Source organism: Diceros bicornis (genome assembly GCF_020826845.1).
Source record: "Diceros bicornis minor isolate mBicDic1 chromosome 32 unlocalized genomic scaffold, mDicBic1.mat.cur SUPER_32_unloc_2, whole genome shotgun sequence".
In the NCBI taxonomy this organism is placed as follows: Eukaryota; Metazoa; Chordata; class Mammalia; order Perissodactyla; family Rhinocerotidae; genus Diceros; species Diceros bicornis.
Window position 1 is genome coordinate 810,346 of NW_026690908.1, and position 23,367 is coordinate 833,712.

Below are 23,367 nucleotides of genomic sequence, written 5' to 3' on the forward strand. Positions count from 1 at the left end.
AAACAACGTGTGACATCTAATTCTTTCTCCACATTCTCATCCTAAATTGCAACTGTTTTCCAGATGCTAACCGGTTTTCATTCTTAAAACTGACAGAAAATTTTCTCATTATTTCCTTTTCTTTCTTTTTTTGTGAGGAAGATCAGCCCTGAGCTAACTTCCGATGTCAATCTTCCTCTTTTTGCTGAGGAAGATTGGCCCTGGATTAACATCTGTGCCTATCTTCCCCTACTTTATATGGGATGCTACCACAGCATGGTTTGACAAGCAGTGCATCGGTGCGCGCCAGGATCCGAACCTGTGAACCCGGGGCCGCCGCAGCGGAGCATGTGCATTTAACCGCTGTGCCACAGGGCTGGCCCCTCTCTTTATTTCTAAAGCTGAAATGTCTAAATTGTTCTCTGGGCTAGTTGGAGTTTCCATAAAATGAAAACGCACATTCCAGAAAAATCCTTAACTTTCCAGGATAATACTTAATATATTATGGTAAACACTTTGACAAAATGTCACTGATTTTCAATGTCAGTGCCTCCACAAGGATATCCTCGCATTGTGTCCCCTCCCAACCACCTCTCACTTTGCCCCTCCCCAGGCTCATGGGCTCAAAGTGTTTACTGAGCACTAAGAATGATCAGACTCTGAGGGAGACTTCAAGGATGACTAAGCCATGTTTTCTGACCCCAACCAGCTCTCTCCATCTCTCCTTTAACCTCTATTTTTCTTATTCTGGTTTCTAATTTAGTTGTTTACTTGTCTTGTGAATTGTTGCTTTGTGTTTTATAATTACCATGTAAATTCATATTACTTTTTGCCTTAGAGTTTAGAAAGAACTTACATTAAACAAGATTTTTTTCCCAGCCCCTTGATGTGTCTAATATCTTCCAATGCAATTCAAGTGGCTTCTTGTTTTTACGTCTCCATCATTATTCCTTCAGAATTACGTTCACCCCACACTTTTGATCTGACCAATGCTGCTTTACTCTTTAAACTTTTCTATGCCAAGATTCACGTGAGGAATCCCTCAAGCACCAACAGCTAGGCGACCCCACATTCCTCACATGTGTTTCCTTGATTTGTTCCTAAATAAAGATGTTACTTTTTTTGTTTTCTTTTGTGAGGAAGATCAGCCCTGAGCTAACATCCATGCGAATCCTCCTCTTTTTGCTGAGGAAGACCGGCTCTGAGCTAACATCTATTGCCAATCCTCCTCCTTTTTTTTTTCCCCAAAGCACCATTAGATAGTTGTATGTCATAATTGCACATCCTTCTAGGTGCTGTATGTGGGACACGGCCTCAGAATGGCCAGAGAAGCGGTGCATCAGTGCGCACCCGGGATCCAAACCTAGGCTGCCAGTAGCGGAGAGCGCGCACTTAACTGCTAAGCCACAAGGCCAGCCCAAGGTGTTTCTGAAACTAATAATAAATTGTACCAACTAGTCATTGTATAAAAAGTACTATCACAGATACCTTCAAGAGAACAAATGGAAGAGAATATTCAATTCCTCAGATAGGTTTGCAACCAAATGAGACATTGAGGGGACCTGGGGTCACTGATAAGAGCAGTGATCCTAAGAGAAAAGTTTTAAGTCAATTTCAAATGAGGTTAATACTGGAATGAGATAGTATTTTACCAGTTATCTGAAATCAGAAGCATTTTTCTGACCTTTGAGAGTTTATTTGCATATAAACGGTACATGTGTGTTAAGAGAGTGCTGATACTGTTCAATTTCTTGTTATTATTCAGCACTTTGTAATAGATGTGGCTATTCACAATTAATAAATATCATAATGTGGAGAGACCCAACATTCAACTGCCTGATATTATCAATTCTTACACAAAGCTAGAGTTTTAAAGATCAAATTTCATTCTAGTTACCTCTCAACTAGTCCATTTATCAGAAAGATGCTGAGTTTTAGGAAAATACTTCAAAACACAAATTTTATATGTAATTTCAAAAGCAAAAACTTAGTTAAAAACTGGGTGGTAACCAGTTTTGCTACCATATATTAATCTTTAACATGGGAGCAAACATTTTTTGAGACTATAATTGAAATTTGCCTATTTGTATATTGTAGAATGTTAAAGGATTTACAGTTTTAATAGTATTTAAAATACCAGAGAATAAAAAACAGAATTGTTTCAGTTTTATGAAATAGTTTTTTAGACATAGCAGATTTTCACAGCATATTACTTGAAAATAAAATAATCAGTTAGTGAGGTTTAAGCAATGTGGTTTTATTTTAAACTTGCTCATTCCATAGGAGCATCAATAAAAGCCTTCCAGAGGTAGCTGATGCTCTTTCCCTCCACATGAGCACCAGCTGCGTTTGCTTTAAGCATCAGACTCTCGGGCAACACCATAGCCCTCAACTCCATTTAGTTGAGAAAAGGCTTTATGAGTCGTGTGTTTTTTTCTAGGGGTATGGAGCTCCCAGACTTATTAACTACAGGGAGAGAGTAAGAGTCAGAACACATTCAATAAACTCCAGTGTGCTCAGGTGAGAAGATAGGTGCCTGAACTCACATCTGAAGAAGAACTTAGAGGATGCTTTCTGACTCTGCTTCGTGCTTTTGACTAAGTAGTCCTGGACATCCCCCTTAGGCCACGGAATAACACAAGCAACCTTGATGGACCAGAAATCCTCCTATGTCCATCATTTGTACAGAGCAAACTGGCTTAAGACCTCTCGTTTCCTGCTGCAGTGGTAATTTACAGACATACAGAACTGCCCTCTAGTGACTAAGAAGAGAGCAGCAAGGTGTTTTACATGGAAAATGAAACTGTGAGTTTTTTAAAAAAGTACAGTGAAGCACTAAAGTTGGTAAAGTTGACACAATGTGACACATGAATGTTATAGTAAAACTGAAAAATGTGTAGGTGAGCTAATCAGTTGTTCTCTCTGTCTCTAAAACATGTCTTGACATCTGACTCATAAATAGTTAGTTTAAATATAATAGAATAACTTTGGAAATAAAGTTCTCATCTCATCTCATCCAATGATGCTGACAGGAACTGGTATTAAATAGCCAGATGGTGAGTACCCATGTTGAAGTACCATTTTTATCACAGTGGAGAAAATAGAGGCATAAACCCAACAGACTGATGTTCAGATCTTCCCTCTCACCCTTGATCAATTTTGTGAACATGGTCTTATTTTATTTGTGAGGAATATCAGCCCTGTGCTAACATCTGCCAATCCTCATCATTTTTTGCTGAGGAAGACTGGCCCTGGGGTAACATCATGCCCATCTTCCTTCACTTTATACGGGACGCCACCACAGCATGCCTTGCCAAGCGGTGCGTCGGCGCGTGCCCAGGATCCGAACCGGTGAACCCCAGGAAGGCGCGGCGGACTGCGCACACTTAACCGCTTGCGCCACCGAGCAGGCCACTAAACATGGTTTTCTTTATCAGCTAAATATGAATTATAATAGTTACTTTAAAGGATTACTGTAAGAATTGCATGAGGTAATACAGTAAAGGAACCGGTGTAGAGTGATAGTTAATTCTCCTGCCCTGTCTTTCTTCTGTGAAACATACACAAATCATCTAAGAAGAGAACTCGTCTATACAATAAACATATGACAAAGAGTCAATGGCTCCAGAAGTAAGGGCCACCATCGTTGAGGGCTTAACCTCAACTGCTTCCAAATACTGTTAACTCTCAATTAATTTTGTGTCTTCCAGACACTTCACTGGCTAGAAGGAAAAAAGGTGTGAAATGTAAATTGATGTATTTCACCCTTGAATGGCCAAGCTGTAACATCAGGTGTTTTAAATCACCTAGTTCATCAGGTTTTCTGCTTATTATTATATATTTTACCATGGTTCACAGCCCGAGAAAAATAGAAAATTATAATTTTACACACATGAATATATATCTTGACTATTACAGCTGGAATCTTAATGTATAGAGCAATGTTGTACATGTTTTGTCCTTGTTGATAGTACAGAATACTTTTGTCCAGGTTTTCTTTGGCATTATCATATTTAATGAAGAACTCAGTAATATATGCCCTGGAGATAAGGATTTAGAAAAATCTAACATACTATCCTAGTCACGCCTTAAAAAAAAAAATGCTATAAAAATAATGATAGGATATTTTGAAGGCGATATTTTTCTTAATTATTTCCAACTTTATGTCCCTTTACCTGTTTTTAATCATTCTGCATCCTGTTCGCTATTGGCTAATCATCTCAAGGTAATTAAATAACCCTCAGCTGAGTCCACATGCCTCTTCAAGTGCCCCAGCCTGATGTTGGTTTCAGCTCTGACAAAAAGAAGCTGGGAAAACCTGTTTTGTGGCACTGTTCTTAAGGATATCTTTACTCTTACAATAATAGCTATATTTTTGAAAGGCACCAGTGGATTATAAAATCAAATACTCAACCCATGTTGTATCCTCATTTTCCCTCCAGGGGGAGCACAGCTTTCATGTGTAATGCAAGGCTGCTGCTTTATTGTTTCCTTTCAAGATATTTTATTACTTGTAAAACATGTCGATGTAAATAATCCGTAATCAATCTATAAATCAAAATTGGGGTGAGTTTATTATGAAGTAACTTTTGAGGACCATGGCCCTGGGCCTTACTTCCGTAAGGAAAGAAGGGCACTGAAGTAGTGGAGTGTACAGAGCGGTTATATACCATCAAAGAGCATGTATCACATGAGATTGTAATGTCCCTTTCACAATAGCCACAAGATCGCCCTGCCAGGTTGCCCTGCCAGAACAGCTATTGATGGACACAGTGAGGAGCAGGTCCGCTGTCTCGATGGGCATGGCTGGTGTCAGGTCTGTTGTCTAGAGCTGGGTGGTCACAGGATGACTGCAGCAGTCACATCCTAGCCTAGGGAGAAATGCTTATCCTTAAGGAAATGCCAAGGAAGGGGAAGTTGCATCTTTATCTTAAGGGCATTTACTCTTCTCTTTGGGACATGGCAAAGCAGATACACAATGCAGGCGACAGGCCCTTCTGGAAAGACAAACACAGGCCGAATTAGTTTTACCCAAAACGGCTTCCTCATAGGCTCCAATATATCCTATTGCTTGCCGTTTATTTATCATTTTCCCCTTTTTGATCTATAATATTTTGATAGAAAGCATTGATGATCAAAATATTGTCTGTCAGCCCCAGGGTGGTTGCTGCCTGCCCTGGATCCCTCATGTCCCTCGGTGCCAGGCTTTTATCTCATTTATTTGCCCAGATGTCCCCGTTGGGGGGAATTAATTGGATATAGTGGACAAGCAAAGAGGGATATATATATTAATAGAGGAAGCATTTCATGGGTTTTGGATTAATTTTAGGTTGTTGCACAAACACTGTGTATGTGCTTTTTATGACTCCTTGTGTTTACGCTATGCACAATTATAGAACAAGTACAGTAACAATGATAATCATTTAACATCTTTGAAAAGATTATTTTAAAATGAGTTCTTAGGCGTAGTCCTTATCAAAAAAGGAAGTTTGTCCAAGGCTATAAGATCAATCGACCACCTCAAGTTTCATTACTCCAGCTTACATGACAGTCTCACAGCACTGAGTAAAGAAAACAGCAATTAGTTTAAATATTATGACTAGTACAAGAATTCCAGGAAGTAATAGAAATAGGAATTGCAATCCAGATCAAAAAAGGGAACCAATACCAGAAGGGAGCCAGCCAAACAACTCAAGACTGGGTGCAGGATTGCTTAAGGCATTCACCTGTTTTTTCATGGGCTTTAGCAGAGATGACACATTGGAAGACTCGTCAGGTATGAAAACACAGCATTCAGTTTGAATGATTGTACATGTACCACCTTGGGATGTAGTTAAAATATCTAAGGCCATTCTATTTTGAAGGACAGTCTTTTTATTAAAGACGTTTTAGTATTTAATAAAGCAATTCCTGCTTGACTGTCACTAAAGGCTTCTGTATGTGATGTGACATCCTTTAGCCCTAAAAAAGGAACAAATATAGCTAGCTGCTCGGTGGTCATACCAGGGAAACACTGAATGAGCCCATCTGGCCTTAAGCAGAGGCAGGTTGGCAGCAGTTGTGACTGTGAAGCCTTCCCTGCATTTAAGGGAAGATCGGGTGCAGTGTTTTACACATCAGGCCCGTAGTCAAGGTCAGAGATTTGTTCTATATAACCATTAAGTTATATTAGGAGCCACCTGATAAATGCCTGGACATTAAGACCACTCTGTTCCAAATCAAGCACCTTCCTTAAGTATTCTGAAAATGATAGTATTCTGAAAATCTTAAATGTAACAATTATAAATTAGGTATACAGTTTAAGCATAACAAAGGTTTAAATGAGTGGATTTAAGGTTGGGAATACAGTCCTGGTCTGGAGTCTTGGGACAGCTGTCTACAAGTGATGTTGTCTTCTTCTCATCCTGTTTTGGAGATATTCGTATTGGCCAGTTGAAGTCAGGTTTCAGAAATAGGAACTGTAACGCACTCAGATGCAAAAGCCTCTTTTTAAAACAAGAAATGTGAATCCATGAGTCTATGTCTTTTGATTCTGCAGTGCAGGAACTGGTTAAAAGTACCTGGTATGTTCCTTTCCAATAGGGCTGTAGAGTCTTTTACTTGATGTCTCTTCTGATAAATAAATTTTCTAGGTTATCATCCTTAAGGTCTGGGAGGGCTCTGTAAAAAGAATCGGCTACCGACTTCTCATATATATGTATTTTTAAGTGTCTCAATGAGACCTTGGCAGTAATTAAGATATTTTCTTTACGCGAAGTTGATTCATACATTTCTTTATCTAATTGCATAGGCTATCCAGTTATTATCTCAAAAGGAGACAGCCGATGTTTAGCAAAGGGCGTGGATCTAAGATTGAGGAACAGTAGTGGAAGAGCTTTCAGCCATGAGATGAAATGTTCCTGAAAGCTTTGCCAGTTGAGTTTTGATTGTGCCGTTAGTTCTTTCCACCAATCCTGAGGATTGGGAATGTTAAGCGCAGTGGAAATGCTGTATCATTGGCCCAATATTACAAATAGACTAATTATTTGTCCAGTGAAATGAGTTCCCTGGTCACTATGTAACTCAGCAGGAATTCCCCAAACAGGAATTATTCTCTCTAATAGTAATTTGCCTACTATTAGAGCCATTGCTCTTCTGCAAGGAAAGGCCTCAACCCAATGTGAGAACATGCAGTCATTACAAGATGTATTTATCCTTGAGATGGTGGCATATGGACACAGTCCAATTGCTATACCTCAAAGGGTCCCTTAGTAAAGGCAAAGTGGCCTTGTGATTCATGTAGTAGTTTCCCTAGATGATATTTTGGGCATATAACACAATCAGTATAGCTTTATGAGCCGCTGTGGGAGAAGGTTTTTTAAAGCATTGCTCTTCCCACAAAATTATCTTTTCAGGGGCCCAATGGGTTAATTGGTGTATATGCTGGAGCAGTGGCAATTGTGCTCCAATAGATACTATGGGTTTTTTTACTGGGTGCAACCACATCTGTGAGGGGGTGTCAAAAACTCCCCCTTTTGACTGCTATATCTGTTTCTCTTCTTTGGTGGCGATTTCTTTCAAGCCTGTGGAAAGAAGTCTTTTATAGGATTAGCAGAGTTAATAGGAATTAGCAGGTGTGGGAGATCAAGATTTGGCCACCCTGAAATATATCTCTTTACCTCGATTGTTTTCTCTGACGGACATTTGACCTCCCCCACTAACTGCCTAAACAATTTGACATAGTAACTCTTTCCTGCAACAGATCTTCTATCTGATGGCTGTAATATAATGTAAAATAGATGTTACAATAGGAAAGACACCAACAAGCCCATCTTATCAGAAGTTCTGTCTCTCTGGCCACATTGTCTGGATGGCCCTGCCAAGGAGTTGCCAGACAAACATTTACATTTATAAGGGAAATCTCCATTTGTAAAGGTATCTCTCTCTCTGTATTGGGAAGGGGGTAATGATCTCATTTCTAGAAACTTATCAATGTGGAAGGTGAGGCCTTAAATCTGCATAATAACCTTACTCTTGTTTACAGAGCTTTAGTGATGATCTGCTGTAACTGACACCCCCCACCCCCAACATCCTCCTCTGTCTTTATGTAAAGACGGTATTTAAGATCAGAATTTCTGCTACTGTGTTGAGGAACGCATTGTCCCTGGTTTCTCCCATGTGTACATGTTATTATATTTGGTATTATTTTCTCCTGCTAACCTGTCTTGTTAATTATTTGGCCAGCTATAAGAACCTTAAGGGAAAGAGCAGAGGGGGATTCTCCCTCTTCCCCCACACAGGCATTCTCGGGGCTGGACAGCATATCCAGCTTGGTAATATCTTGCTTATCACTTAAGTAAGACCCATCTGTAAACCAAATTAAATAGAATGCAGTCGTGGTCCTTCCTCTTGTAATGTTGGAAACAAGATAGCAGGGTTAAAATAGTGAGTAATATTTACCTACGCAGTATAACCTAAGAAGTTTTCTCATTTACTTTACAATGTTGCCCGTGCAATTTAGCATACTTAACAAGTCTAATTAGTTTAGTATCTCCCTCTTTATAGGAAGAGATAAAATTTGCTTGAGAATTGCCAGGGCCCTTTGAAAATTCTCAAAGAAAAAAGTTATTAGACAGACTTTATTTAGGATATGAATTTTGGGGAGATTTTCAAAAATATAGAAGGGTTTTAAACACTTGGTCAGACAAGATCAAGGAGTTGCTGCTCTTGTCGCAGTGAAATCATGCTTAGTTAACAAACAGCAGTTAAACAGTAAAAAAGACCTTAATAGAGAAACCTCAGTCTTTTGAACATAGGAAATTACCTTAACAAAACAGATTTCTGTTCTTTAGATAAACTTAACTCAAAGGTGAAGAAAAATCTTTTTATGTAATAACCTCTATCAAGAGTAGATTAAGAGTAGAATAGGGCCGGCCCTGTGGCTTAGCGGTTGAGTGCGCACGCTCCACTGCTGGCGGCCCTGGTTCTGATCCCAGACGCGCACCGACGCACTGCTTCTCCAGCCATTTTGAGGCCACGTCCCACATACAGCAACTAGAAGGATGTGCAACTCTGACGTACAAGTATATACTGGGGCTTTGGGGGAAGAAAAAAAAGAGTAGAATAAAATTATCCTTTTAAAAGGAAGAAGACCAAATTTGAATTTTGTACCAGCTTACTTTTGATATTAAAAATCATTTACTTAATCGGATTTAGTTTAATCTTAGCCAACTTGACCGTGTATAAAACTCCTCAGGGTTTCTCTTCAACAAACCTTCTATAACTTTTTGTTTACATTCAGAATTTGTGCCATGTGCTCTTTTTTTTTTCCTTCTAGTACTTTTCAGGGCAAATTTATCTTTCCTAACCAAACAAAAATATTTCCATTTTTCATATCTTCTTAATGAAAACACACATCTTACTCTCCTTGAACACAAACATATTTTTCTTAATTTTTTAGTAGCGTAATCACATATTAGAAATTTTTAACCCTTAGAAACATTAATTTTTAAGTAAAAACTAAGTAAGCAATTATAAAATTTCTTTTACTTTAGCATTTTGTGGCTTGACAAATTTATATGGACACTTTTTATAATTTTGCGAAACATGTTATCTTATAGTACAATCTTCTAAATAAAACACAAGACATGTTTACCAATAGACCCAAAACACCTTTTAGTTTTTCTGTAATAAGCCAAAAGTAGATAAACCTATATTTAGCAATCAATGTCCAATATTTTATCTTATTTGGAAATGACCTAGATACCTAATGAATTTTTTTTTTTTTCTGAGGAAGATCAGCCCTCAGCTAACTTCCATGCTAATCTTCCTGTTTTTGCTGACTAAGACTGGCCCTGGGCTAACATCTGTGCCCATCTTCCCCCACTTTATATGGGACGCCGCCACAGCATGGCCTGACAAGTGGTGCATCGGTGCGCACCCGGGATCTGAACCCGAGCCACCAGCAGCGGAGCGCGCGCACTTAACCGCCAAGCCACGGGGCGGCCCCTCAATAATTATTTAGATTGCCTACAAGACTTTATGAGACATTAGATAATATTAGCCATCATTTACTATTTTTGAGACCAGTTTTGTAATAGAAATAACATCAATTTATTTGACGAATAAAGGCTGCATATCTGCATCATATCCAGTGCTGAAAACTAACAAGCTTAAATAAGCTTTTATTTACCAAAGATTATTTCATATCACGTTAACTGGAAAAATATTTGGATTTAGAAACAACTTTTGTAAGTGCTTACTTCAAGTTAATTGAATAGACCTCTGGATTTTGACCATAACCTCCGGAGGTAAGATATCACACACATACAACATACATGTAGAGACACACACATAAAGAACAGACAAATGCAACAAAGATTTTATAGCCGTTGTTTTAGAAAATTTATTAGCTTCTATCTGAAGAAATCTTCTTAACCTTTTTTTTTTCTTTCAGTCTTAGTCCCCCTGCTGTCTTAGCACTTGGGCAAGTCTCCTGGGTTCAGAGGCCAGGCTGCCCAGCCGGGAACTGTCCAGCAAACTCAATTTCCCGCTTTTCTTTTCTTTTATTTTACTACAAAGTCTGAACAATTTCTAGGGACTGTGTAGTGGGTCAAGAGTGTACTGCTTGTGAGTGTTTCTCGCTAAAGAAAGGTAGAAAGGTCGTAATCACTCTCTTACGTGCCTCAGTTTCTTCCGCCCGCAGTCTAGGTACTGCCATGTGGGTGTGGAGCCCGGGTGACCAACCCTCCTGTGTGCGTCCCTGGACGAACCTGTGATTAATTAACATGAATGATAGTGGAGCTCCCTATAGGAAGGACCGTTACACGTCGTGGTGTTCGCCTCTGACACCCCCGTTGAGATTCTCAGTTGCCTGAGAATTCATGAAAGGTCGGGAGGAACAATGTCCCTTTTCTTCGGAGCTGAACAGATTCAGTCTCTCATTTCTCTATCAAGCAGTTTTGTTCATACTTTATAAACATAATTCTTCCCAATTTTAAGCCATATTAATAAGTCACCCTGCCCCATTCACTCCAAAAGTTCCCCCTAGGCTCCCCAGGCCTATGAAATTCCCTTTACATTTCTCTTTCCTAGGAATTCCTCCCTAGGTTCCTCTGACCTAGAGAATGTACCAGCACCCCCTTAAGACTGTGGGAGATCAAGATTTGGCCATCCTAAAATATATCTCTTTACCTTGATTGTTTTCTCTGAGGGACATTTGACCTCCCCCACTAACTGCCTAAAGAATTTGACATGGTGGCTCCTTCCTGGAACAGATCTATCATGACGGCTGTAAGGATAATGTAGGATAGAGGTTATAATAAGAAAGGCACCAAGCCTCTTTTATCAAAAACTTTGTCTCTCCCTGACCACATTATCTATAGATGACCCTGAAAAGAATTGTCCTCCTGCCCTCTGAAGTTCGAGGCCACTACCCACCCCCAACACGTTCCTCGCCTTTAGCTCAATAGTTAAGCAAGCAGCTTAGACAGAGGGGCGAGTTGCTCATTTCTGAGTTTCTCCCATGTATACATGTTATTAAACTTGGTATTATTTTCTCCTGCTAACCTGTCTTTTTAATTATTTGGCCAGCCATAAGAACCTTAGGGAAAAGGGCAGAAGGAGATTCTCCCTTTTCCCCCGACAAGACACCTAGTCTTAAGCCTTGAAAACAGCTCGAATAAACTCTAGACTGTCCACTTAAAATAAAGAGGTCCAAGTTTCAGGAGAACTCACTGGGGTCACCTGAAGAATGCAGTAATCTGGAGGACACAATGGGTCCCTATTGGTACCCAATGCCAGTTCAGTGTAGATTCCAGGTGGTCTCTGGTGGGTTTCTCTGAAATCCTGCCATGACTACACCAAGAAATGTCTACGTCAATAATCTGTAACCAATGTATAAATCAAAATTGGGGTGAATTTATTATGAGCCAACTTTTGAGGACCATGGCCCTGGGCCTTCCATCCATAAGGAAGGAAGGGCACTGAAGAAGTGGGATGTATAGAGTGGTTATGTATCGTCAAAGAGCATGTATCACATAGGATTGTAATGTACCTTTTACAATAGCCACAAGATCACCATGCCAGGTTGCCCTGCCAGAATAGCTATTGATGGACACAACAGGGAGCAGGTCTGCTGTCTTGATGGGTTTGGCTGGTGTCAGGTCTGTTGTCTCAAACTGGGTGGTCACAGGATGAGTGCAGCAGTATAATCCCAGCTTAGGGAGAAATGCTTATCCTTAAGGCAATGCCAATGAGGGGAAAGCTGCATCCTTACCTTAAAGGAATTTACTCTTCTCTTTGAGACATGGCAAAGCAGATACACAATGCAGGTGGCAGGCCCTTTTGGAAAAACAAACTCAGGCTGAATTAGATTTACCTCAAATGGCTTCCTCATATGCTCCAATATATCCTATTGCTTGCAATTTATTTATAAAGCTCAGGGAGTGTCTTTCAAACAGAAATAATCGAGAATAGCATGAAGTAGTCACTTACCAACAGATGTCACTGTGGCAACAGAATATTAACAAGTGGCCATCAAATATAACCATTTTCCCAAATATTGTATTTCATTGAGTTAATCAAAAAGGGATTCTTCTTTCTTATACTCACAAATCTCAACTCTGAACTTAACACTAGAGGTAGCCAATTTTGAATAAAGACCTTTAACATCAAAGCCAGCCAATAGATCTTGTTAAAGCAAATCCAAACTTGGGAACACTTTGTTTTCAGTCACATGCAAATCCTCTCAAACTCAAGATAAGGTCCCGGCTTTGTGCAGATTGAGAAAAGCTTCTCTTCCTCTTTTTCTATTCAGATAGTGCAGGGAAGAGCCCAAAAGATCTCCTGGTGGAACACGAACAGTTCTTTACATTAGAAATGCAGGCAGTGTTTCCTAGCTTCTTTTCTATAGGCCGAGCGAGACCTGCTGACCTGCCCAGAGGAGCAAACTTCTGGGCTCCAACAGTAAATAAGACTGTGTGCAGTTTACCACACCAATGAACTACAAAGATGTATCAAGAAATATTTTGAACACCCACACCTAAGCTCTCAGTTTCCCTCTGTCTAATTCCATGGCTACCTGAACTGAATTCATTCTCCATCCTCATTCCTTTCGTGATAGTTTTTGTCTCCTTGAATCACCATGTTATAACATCTAAGAGAAATTTATCAAAATACTTTCTTCAAAATAGCTAGCTGAAGTATAAAAGTTGTAGAGGGTCAAGATTTTAAGATGAACGTGATGTACAGAGTAACTGTACTACAAAGTAAAAAGAAAATGAATGAGAACAATAAGAGAAGGAAGAAAAAATTGATAAGGAGAAGGAATATAATAGAGAGTAAAAGTAAGAAAGAGAGAAAAAATAAGAAAGAAGGTGTAGGAAAGAGAAAGAGTTAGGAGAAGCATGAGAAATGGCAAAAAGGGGCACGAGCAGACGGAAGACACCATGCTCAGAGCGAATGACAAGTCAACTGGCTTCTGAGCCGAGCTCAGGTCTAGAGTCACTGGGCTGCATTTGAGCACTCCACTCAGTTCTAACATCCACAGAATGACCACGCCTCATCCAAACTCTGACGACACTGATTACCAGTGCTGTCCTCTCCCGGGACCTGCTGGAGCTTTGGGAACTGCCTCTGTCAGCAGCTCTGGGACTGACAGAGTCCCCATTAAATATTCATCAACTAGGATGGTGGTTTTTGTTCTGAATTACTTTTTTTAATTTCATTTATTTATTTTTTCCCCCAAAGCCCCAGTAGATATTTGTATGTCATAGCTGCACGTCCTTCTAGTTGCTGTATGTGGGATGCAGCCTCAGCATGGCCAGAGAAGCCGTGCGTCGGTGCAGGCCAGGGATCTGAGCCCTGATATTTTAAAAAGAATAGGGCCGGCCCCATGGCTTGGCGGTTGGGTGCACGCGCTCCGCTGCAGGCAGCCCGGGTTCGGATCCCAGGGGCGCCCCTACGACTGCTTTTCCAGCCATGCTGGGGCGGTGTCCCACGTGCAGCAACAGGAAGGATGTGCAGCTGTGACATACAATTATCTACTGGGGCTTTGGGGGAAAAATAAATAAATAAAAATTAAAAAATAAATAAAAAAAAAATGAATAGACACAGAAGTAAATGAAAAAACATGGAAAGTCCACACATAGACCTCTGAAAATACAGACAAATTGATCTTGGTCAAGACAATAAATGCACTCCAACATAAAAAATAATAGTCTTTTAGGTCTTTAGTCTTTTAGTCTCTAGTCATCATCAACCATGGTGATGATACAAAAGGACTACCCTATGGAAATAAATGAACAAAGACACCAACTTTGCACCTTAGACATAAATTTACTCAAAATCACTCATCAACTTAAATATAAAATGCAAAACTGTAAAAATCATACTGGGAAACAGGAGAAAACCTTCATGATTTATAGTTTGATGATTAGTTTTCATATACAAGACAAAAAGCACAATCCATGAAGAAAATAGTTGATCATGTGGACTTGGTTAAATTTAAACTCTCCAATCTGGGAAAGACAGCATTCACAGAGTGGAAATGCAAACTCCTGACTAGGATAATACATTTGTAAAACACATATCTGCAGAAAGACCTGCATGCAAAATATTCAAAGAACCAATCAAATACTGCAACAAGAAAACAAACTCCCCAAATTAAAATAAATAGACCAAAATATGAATAGACAAGTTACCAAAAATATATATATACATGGCAAATAAGCAAATATAAATTGCTCAACAACAAGGAATTATTGGAAAATAAAATCCATTGTGCATCAAGAAAAAGCAAATTAAAACACCAATGAAATACTCTACTCTTCTAGTAGAATAGCTAAAAACCAAAAACTAACAATACCAACTACTGGTGAGGATGTAGGACAATAGGAAATCTCATTCACTGCTGATGGGAATACACACAGTACAACCTCTTAAGAAGACATCTTGCTAATTCTTGTAAAGCTAAATATAGTGTCACTATACGGTGCACCAATTGTGCAGCAATGTATTTCTCCAACTACTGCGAAAATATACATCCACACACAGACCCCTAAGAACATCTAAAAAGCAGCTTTATTCACAGTGGCCAAAACCTAGAAGGAACCAAGATGTCCTTTAACAAGTGAATGACACCCAAGCGTGAGACCTTGAGTGAAGACACTTGAGGCACACATGGGTTGCAGGCACAGGGTAAGGAAACACACGAGTTCAGACAGGGGCTAGAGGAACAGTAAATGAAAACACTGGTTGTCTAGATGGGCTGGAGGCACAGAGAATGTAGACAAACACGAGCTGGCATGGGCTGAAGCACAGCGGACAGGCACACTCAGGGATGGAAAGGGATGCAGACACATGGAATGAGAGAGACATGTGAGGTCTGGTATAAAATGTGGGCACAGGAGATAGAGACACTCGAGGAAAATATACGTGCTGCAGGTAAGTGAGAGAATGACATTAGTTGTCTGACATGGGTTTTAGAGAGAGGGGATGGAGACTCATATGGGTTGGCAAGGGCTACAGGAACAAGGAATGAAGACTTTTGAGAGGTGGTATGGACAGAGGGAAGAGAAAATCTTGACAAAACAAAAGGGCAGACATGGGCTGCAGTCATATGAGATGGTGACACTCGACACAAGATATGAGCTTCAGGTAGAGGGACGGAGACACACAAAGGCTGGCATGGTTGCAGATCATGGGCTGGAGACACTATGGGGCAGACATGGCTTGCAGCACAGAGTTTAGAAATACACTAGGGAAGACAAGAGATACCAGCTACATCAGTGTGTACCCTTAAATGAATGTATGAGTATGGAAGAAAGACAGGAAATCCACAATCTCAGATTCTGTCTCAAGAATTAAAAGAGAATAACACTGGAAAAAATACAGATAGGAAACAATAATAAAGATAAGAATCAATGAAATAGAAAAATACTAAAGAAATAAATCAGGCTAAAAGTAGTTATTTTTAAAATATTAATAATGTTAATAAACCACTAGCAAAACTGATTAAGGAAAAGAAAAAGAAATGAAACACAAATGACCAGTATCAGAAATCAAATAAGAAGTATTCTCTACAGAGTGCTTAGATCTTAACGAGATATACCATTTTGTGAAATACTTAACACTATGAATTAGACAGCAAAGGTCAAAATTCACTTTATAAAAAATCCATATACTGAAACTGACACACACAAAAAAACATAAAATAGGAAAACTGACATATCTACTAAATAAATTGAATTGTTAGATGGTCAAACCAACTAACCAACAAGAACAAGAAACACTTTCCACAAGCAAAACTCTAAGTCTGGGATTATTAACTATTCCAGACAATAGAGGGAGGGAGGAAGAAAGGTTCAGATTCCAGATTAGACTGAACACAAAACTAATATAGATTTTATTCACATTGAATACAGTACAAAGATGATTCTTTACCACACAGGGCCTCTGAAGTCATCTTTCCACTATACTACCCAATAAATTGAACCTAGAGAAGAACTGGAGAAAAAAAGAACAACACTTATTAAATATTTATATATATTTTTTATAATTTTATTTATTTATTTTTTCCCCCAAAGCCCCAGTAGATAGTTGTATGTCATAGCTGCACATCCTTCTAGTTGCTGTATGTGGGACGAGGCCTCAGCATGGCCGGAGAAGCTGTGCGTCGGTGCGTGCCCGGGATCCGAACCCGGGCCACCAGCAGCGGAGCACACGCACTTAACCGCTAAGCCATGGGGTCGGCCTTATTAAATATTTTTAATACAGTAAAGAAACTGAGGTGATCTAAACAGAAGAGGAAAATGCTAATAGGTGACAATTACCATCTTCAATGTATGAGGAAGTCCAGAGAAGGCTAAATTTAAAAAGTGGATATAAAGTGAAAATTATTTAAATAACACACAAAAAAATTTTATTATATGGCAAAGTAATATAGCAGACAATCAATCAATCAATAAAAAAACAATTAATTAATGTATATCATTGATTAGAGATATCAGAACTGATTTCTGGAGGTTGTGGAGTTTTCGTCCCTGGAAACTTCTCAGAAACCAACATTAAGCCATTTGTCCTGGATAGACTTTAGACCTTCTCCTGCTGGGGCTCAAGACCCCTTCAAGTTTCTTCTTTAATTTTAATCTACTGCTAAATTAAATGAGAGAAGGCATGGTGAAGTCAAATATAATTGTGGTCTGGGGGGTTCATTAGAGGAGTGGTAGAGAAACAGTAAACACACCTGGGATGCCGTAGGGTTCTGAGAAGCAGAGCAATAAGTCTGTAAAGGGCTTGAGACATATTAGGTCCTCAATAAATAACCATTGTTATCACTAATAATTCGTTTCCAATAGTGTAGATAAAAGAAAGTTGACTATTCTGTCAAAGAAATCTTCCTCAAAAATGTCTGAATTGACTGAAGATTAAATAATCAAAGCTGGCTTTGTTTTTAATATTCTTTCCCAGCCAAGTAGGGGTCGAGGGAAGCAAGCAAAGGAATTGGGCAACACTTAGGAGAGTCATAAACCTTGAACTCAGAGTAATCTTTGCTTTAGCCCCCGAAAATTCAGGAGCCTCTAGATCCAAATGCCAACTCATTGAAGTTGTTTGTGAATCTTGATTAAGATTTTGATAGTTTTGGCTGTCTGTTCAAGCAAAGCATCCTTTGAAATTTAAGGTTTCTAAGCCGGTGGTTCTCAATGTGTAGCTGGTTAGCAGTATCACCTGGGAAATGATCAGAGATGTAAATTCTTGTGTCCGCCATCCTACTGGATCACAAATTGTGGGATGGGCTCAGCATTCTGTGTTGTAGGGAACCTCCCCACAGTTCTAATGCACACTGGAGTTCGAGAACCACTGTCTTAGGAGAAGCCAGTCCTAGGTACAACATAGGGTTAGCAAGGATTCCTCTCTCACGAGGGCTTCTCCTGAGGCCCCATGGACAAAATAAGGATTCTTTTTTATGGCCATAGGAAGAACTATCCACTCAACTCCAGGCAGCCTTCTTCAGGAATTTTTCCAACACAACCAGGAGCTCTGAAATTTGGTTTCGAAAAAGAAAAAAAATATAAAAAATTGGTTCAACGTCCAAGAAATTTTCCTGCTTCAGATTGAGGGTGGAGAAGTAGCTGAAATAGAGAAAATTTTCCCAGAACACTGATCTATCATTTCTTGATGGAAACCACTGAGTTCCTTCAGTGGAACTAAACAGTGACCAGGAAGGTTATGGTTAGTCTGATGTGTTAGAGGAGAAAGAAACACAAAGATAAAGAAAAAAAAAAAATAGGAGAAAGGAAGAGTAAGGAAGGGAGATAGAAACAGCGACCATCAGTCAGAGGTGGTGAGAGGAGGGGGAGGGAATAGAAGATGCAGAGGGAGAGAAGCAGGTGCCGCTCGGTAAGAAACATACCTGTTGACACTGTGCACGTGTGGCTTTCATAGAAAGGTGTAAGGTTTCTAAAAAGCAAAGAAAATAAAAACAAATCCATCCAATATAGTAACTTGTCCTAAACATTAATTGATCAGCTCTGATCACGCTGATGTCTTCCTTCTCCTTTATTTCATTCCTGTCTCAAATTCTATGTCCTGCCCTTGTCTAAGGCTTCAGAAACACACCACAATTCAAACTGTCACAAGGTGAACTTTTTAAATCATTTCAACTTCTTCTTCCTTGCCCTTCTGCACAAAATAGATGCCCTACAGTGTTAGCTCACCTTTTGGTGCCTTTCAAAAAATCTTTAAACACTTTATTCTTAACAATACTGTTTTAGATTCACAGAGAATTGAACAGATAGCATGTCGGGGGAGGGAGAGAGTCTCCCTCTGCCCTTTTCCTTAAGGTTCTTATGGCTGGCCAAATAATTAACAAGACAGGTTAGCAGGAGAAAATAATACCAAGTTTAATAACGTGTATACATGGGAGAAACTCAGAAATGAGCAACTCGTCCCTCTGTCTAAGCTGCTTGCTTAAGTATCGCAGCTAAAGGCGAGGAGCGTGTTGGGGGCGGGTAGTGGCTTGGGACTTCAGAGGGCAGGAAAACAATTCTTTTCAGGGTCATCTATAGATAATGTGGTCAGGGAGACACAGAGTTTTTGATAAAGGAGGCTTGGTGCCTTTCCTATTGTAACCTCTATCCTACATTATCTTTACAGCCATCATGATAGAAGATCTGTTCCAGGAAGGAGCCACCATGTCAAATTCTTTAGGCAGTTAGTGGGGGAGGTCAAATGTCCCTCAGAGAAAACAATCAAGGTAAAGAGATATATTTCAGGGTGGCCAAATCTTGATCTCCCACAGTACATAGAGCTCCATACACCCACCGTACTGCCTCTCCCTTCTCTCTCAAGCGCCATCTCCCCTGTTATTAACACCTTGCATTAGTGTGATACGTTTGTTACAATGAATGAACAATATTGAAACGTTGTTATTGTTGGGGAAGTGAGAGAGAATCTCCCTCTGCCCTTTTCCTTAAGGTTCTTATGGCTGCCCAAATAATTAACAAGACAGGTTAGCAGGAGAAAATAATACCAAGTTTAATAACATGTATACATAGGAGAAAGCAGGGACACTGCGTTTCTCAACACAATAGCAGAAATTCTCGTCTTAAATACCATGTTCAGCTAATGACAAAGGAGGATGTTGGGGGTGAGGGGAATCAGTTACAGGAGATTACCACTAAAGCACAGTAAACAAGAGTAAGGTTATTATGCAGATTTAAGGGCTCATTTTTCACATTGATAAGTTTCTAGGAATGAGGTCATCCCCCCTATTCCCAAATACAGAGAGGGAGATACCTTTACAAATGGAGATTTCCCTTATAAATGTAAATGTCTATCTGGCAACTCCTTACAGGACCATCCAAAGAATGTGGCCAGAGACAGAACTTCTGAGAAGATGGGCTTGTTGGTGTCTTTTCTATTGTAACATCTGTTATACATTATATTACAACCATCAGACAGAAGATCTGTTCCAGGAAGGAGTTAGTATGTCAAATTCTTTAGGCAGTTAGTGGGGGAGGTCAAATGTCCTCAGAGAAAACAACCAAGGTAAAGAGATAGATTTCAGGGTGGCCAAATCTTGATCTCCCACATTATGAACTACAGTCCCTAGATTAAGGGTCACTCTTTGTGTTGTACAGTTACATGAGTTTTGACACACATATAGCGACATGTAGCCACCATTATGTACAGAACAATCTCACCACCCTAATAATCCTCTGAGCATCAGGTTATCTCTTAGTGGCTTTTTAAAATATTAACAGTTGTCAGAATGACATAAATTTTTACGATGAAAAATGTTCCACAGGTGCTAAGTTTTGTTAGTCTCACTATTATGATCACTATGAGAAATAATGAAAAAAATGAACCCCTATGTAAATAGCAAAAATCACAGAATTTTAAAGATAAAAAAGATCTGGAAGATTAGGAAATCCTACATTCTTCAAGACCCTGCCCTCTAGTCTCTCAGCTTTCTGTGTCATTTATCTGCCGACTCCACTGAGGAGAAAGAAAGAAATCGATAAAGAAAAACAAAGCAAAAAACAAATTTTGGTTCTAAGTAGTCCTCTTGAGCCCGAGTTAATCAAGCATGGATTCTTTTTTACTGCCTATTTGCATCAGGAACATAATTACTAGCTAGAGCCTTATTTGAGAATATACATTAGAAATGAAAGATGTCATATCTAAGAACAGAATGGAATTCACTGAGGCTTTATTCTTGGGATATTTGTAGGATTAAGTCAGGACATGCTGTGAGAGTGATAAATAAGTTCTATATATTTTTCTTCTCCAAGACCATGGATTTCAGCCACACTTTATACCCATGTACTTTGCAACAATGAAAAGCAATTAAACACTGACCTTGAATATTTTGCCCTCAGATACATTAGTCTTTAAAATATAAATTGAGCAATTTTAATCTAGATGAGTGAAAGACTATGGACACTTCTAGAATGTCACGTTAGCTCCTTTAGAAGTGAAGAATTGACTTTATAAAGCATTTCTATTCCTTCTCGTACCTTGACAATAGTGCTACTGTGACTTTGTTTTAAAGAGGATAATGGCGGGCTTTACTTTGATTTGCACCTTTTTGTTTTTTAAGTACATTTACTTAATATTTCTCAGTCTCTTGAAAACTTTTATCATTAAGCTCAACCTTCATTTAAATCATCAGACCTATTTGATGAAGGCGACGTGAATATTTACTTGTAAACTCCTCAGAAAATTACTAATTTAACCTTACTTCAGATGATCCATTGTAGAACTCAAATTGGATATCCAGGCCCCTCAGAACGGCTCATAACTGTGTGTTTGTGCATTTATCTGGGAAGATATTATCCAAGGGTAATTGTTCTTCCCAGATGCTTTCTTTACCTCAAACAGCAATACTTCCAAAGTTTTAATGAATATGTGGCCAATTTGGTGAAAACCAAGTGACTTGTTTGTTTTAGCATGCCAATGAGATTAAGAAAATAAGTATTTTAACTATTGTTATTGATTATAAAAATCAGAAATTAAGAAAACAAACTTCTTTGTCCAAAGACATTTCTGCAAGTGAAATCGTCAGAAAAACTGACAGCTAGCCTCCCATTTTAACCACTCAACCATGAGAAATGTAATATGGTGGGCAAACATGTGAGTGTTGTCACCTGCACGAGTCCCCAACGCTGTGGCCCCATCACGGCCACAGATCAGAGGAAGGAGCCGGCAGAGGGGAGACAGCTGTGCCCTCAGCGTCCTTCCTTCCTAGGTCAGAACTCAGTCCCAGCTGCTCGCTGTCTAGTCTTCTGGGGAAGCAGAGAATTCTTCTGGGGACACGACACATCAGGTGTTAAGGATGTCATTGTTCTTTTTTAAACAAATGTTAGATCATGTAACGTGCTGCTCAGGACAGGAGGAGCCGCCTCAATGGAAGGCAGATTTTCTCCAGGAGCTGCTGGTCATCCAGGGAGAGCAGAGTCAAGGCCTGCAGAGTGCCAGCCAGCTCCCGCTCTCCCTCTCAGGTACACCTTGGTCCCCGCACCCCCATCCCCCTCCGGGTGCTCCCCAGCGTCTCCCATTGTATTCTTGGAGGCCCGCGCATGCGCAGGACTGGCTCTCAGAGCGGCAGAGGGGTTGGCGAGCTGGAGAGCCCCGGGGCGTGTGCACTGGAGGCGGGGCCCCAGGTGCACAGGTGGCTGTCTCTGAGGTTTGTGTAGGGGGATTGGCGGTTTCTGGATCCTTCCTCCATGATTTTCAGCACAGGGGAGCTCTCCTTTCTGCAGTGTGGAGGAGCGCTGGGCAGGAGGCGGCGCTGAGGTAGGCGGTGGGCGGCGGGCTCGGCGTGGAGATCTCCGCCGCAGATGGCGGGAGCGCAGTGGGGGGGGTCGGCGGATGGGGTCGGGGGCCGGGGCTGCTGGCGGGCTGCCCCAGGCGGGAGCCCAACTCTGTCCCTTTGAGGAGCAGAGGAGCGCCGCCTGGCCGGCGGGTCCCTCTGCCTTGGCGGGGCCCCACCCCGGCGGGGCCTCCTGCCCACCCAGCGGAGGTGCAGGGGGCGGCAGGGAGTCGCCTGCCCTCTGCGCGAGCCCTTGAGTTCATGCTCCCCGGGGCCCGTCTAGGCCAGGTCTCGACATCCTGGGGTGAACACTTTCCTTCAGAAGATGGACTGTGGTCAGCGCTCCTCTGCCTGACTCCGCGCAGGCTATTGGGCTCCTCATTGCGTTCTTGAAACAAATAAGCGTTCCTGCTTCCTTGGGACCACCTTTATAGAAAAGCCTAATCCCATTAATGGTTTCTGATAATTGACTCTATATTTGCAAGGCGAACTTTGAAGCCTGTGAATTGTTGTAAACTGCATTTAATGAAAGGAGCTTTAAACAGTCTTTGGTGCAAATTATGTAGCTTCCTAATAATAACTCACATTCTGTTAACATAGACTGATGACTGATCAATTGATGATTGACATAATGTGTACGGAATTTTGGTTTCAGTGGAAAGGTTTTTCTTGGCAGTTGGTGCTAAAATTAAAATCGGATAAGGAGGAGGTTTTTAGAAGTAGTATGTAGTGTGTGTTTTGTCTCCATACTCATTTAGAATTGTAAGAATTTAGATTTGGAAAGCTCGTAGAGCAAGAATTTTCAAATTTTGATTTGATTGTGTCGGGGGAAGAGGTGGGATCTCCCTCTGCCCTTTTCTTTAAGGTTCTTATGGCTGGCCAAATAATTAACAAGACAGGTTAGCAGGAGAAAATAATACCAAGTTTAATAACATGTATACATGGGAGAAAGCAGGGACACTGCTTTTCTCAACACAATAGCAGAAATTCTTGTCTTAAGTACCATGTTCAGCCAAAGACAAAGGAGGATGTTGGGGGTGGGGGAGTCAGTTACAGGAGATTACCACTAAAGCACAGTAAACAAGAGTAAGGTT

The 23,367-nt window shown here is 40.3% G+C and overlaps 1 protein-coding gene and 1 long non-coding RNA gene across 18 annotated transcripts in view; both read left to right on the plus strand.

Moving 5' to 3' along the window:
- Positions 1–23,367, plus strand: part of LOC131402210 (uncharacterized) — a 131,785-nt gene that overhangs the window by 33,034 nt on the left and 75,384 nt on the right. The window lies entirely within an intron of this gene.
- The window catches only part of LOC131402221 (uncharacterized), a 36,674-nt gene continuing 35,198 nt past the window's right edge, over positions 21,892–23,367 (plus strand). Inside the window, exon 1 of one of the 2 annotated variants that reach the window (XR_009218427.1) lies at positions 21,892–21,962. This is a non-coding gene — a long non-coding RNA (uncharacterized LOC131402221). Of the gene's footprint in view, positions 21,963–22,126; positions 22,258–23,367 lie in introns of those variants that run through there. The other variant, XR_009218426.1, reaches the window with a different exon arrangement.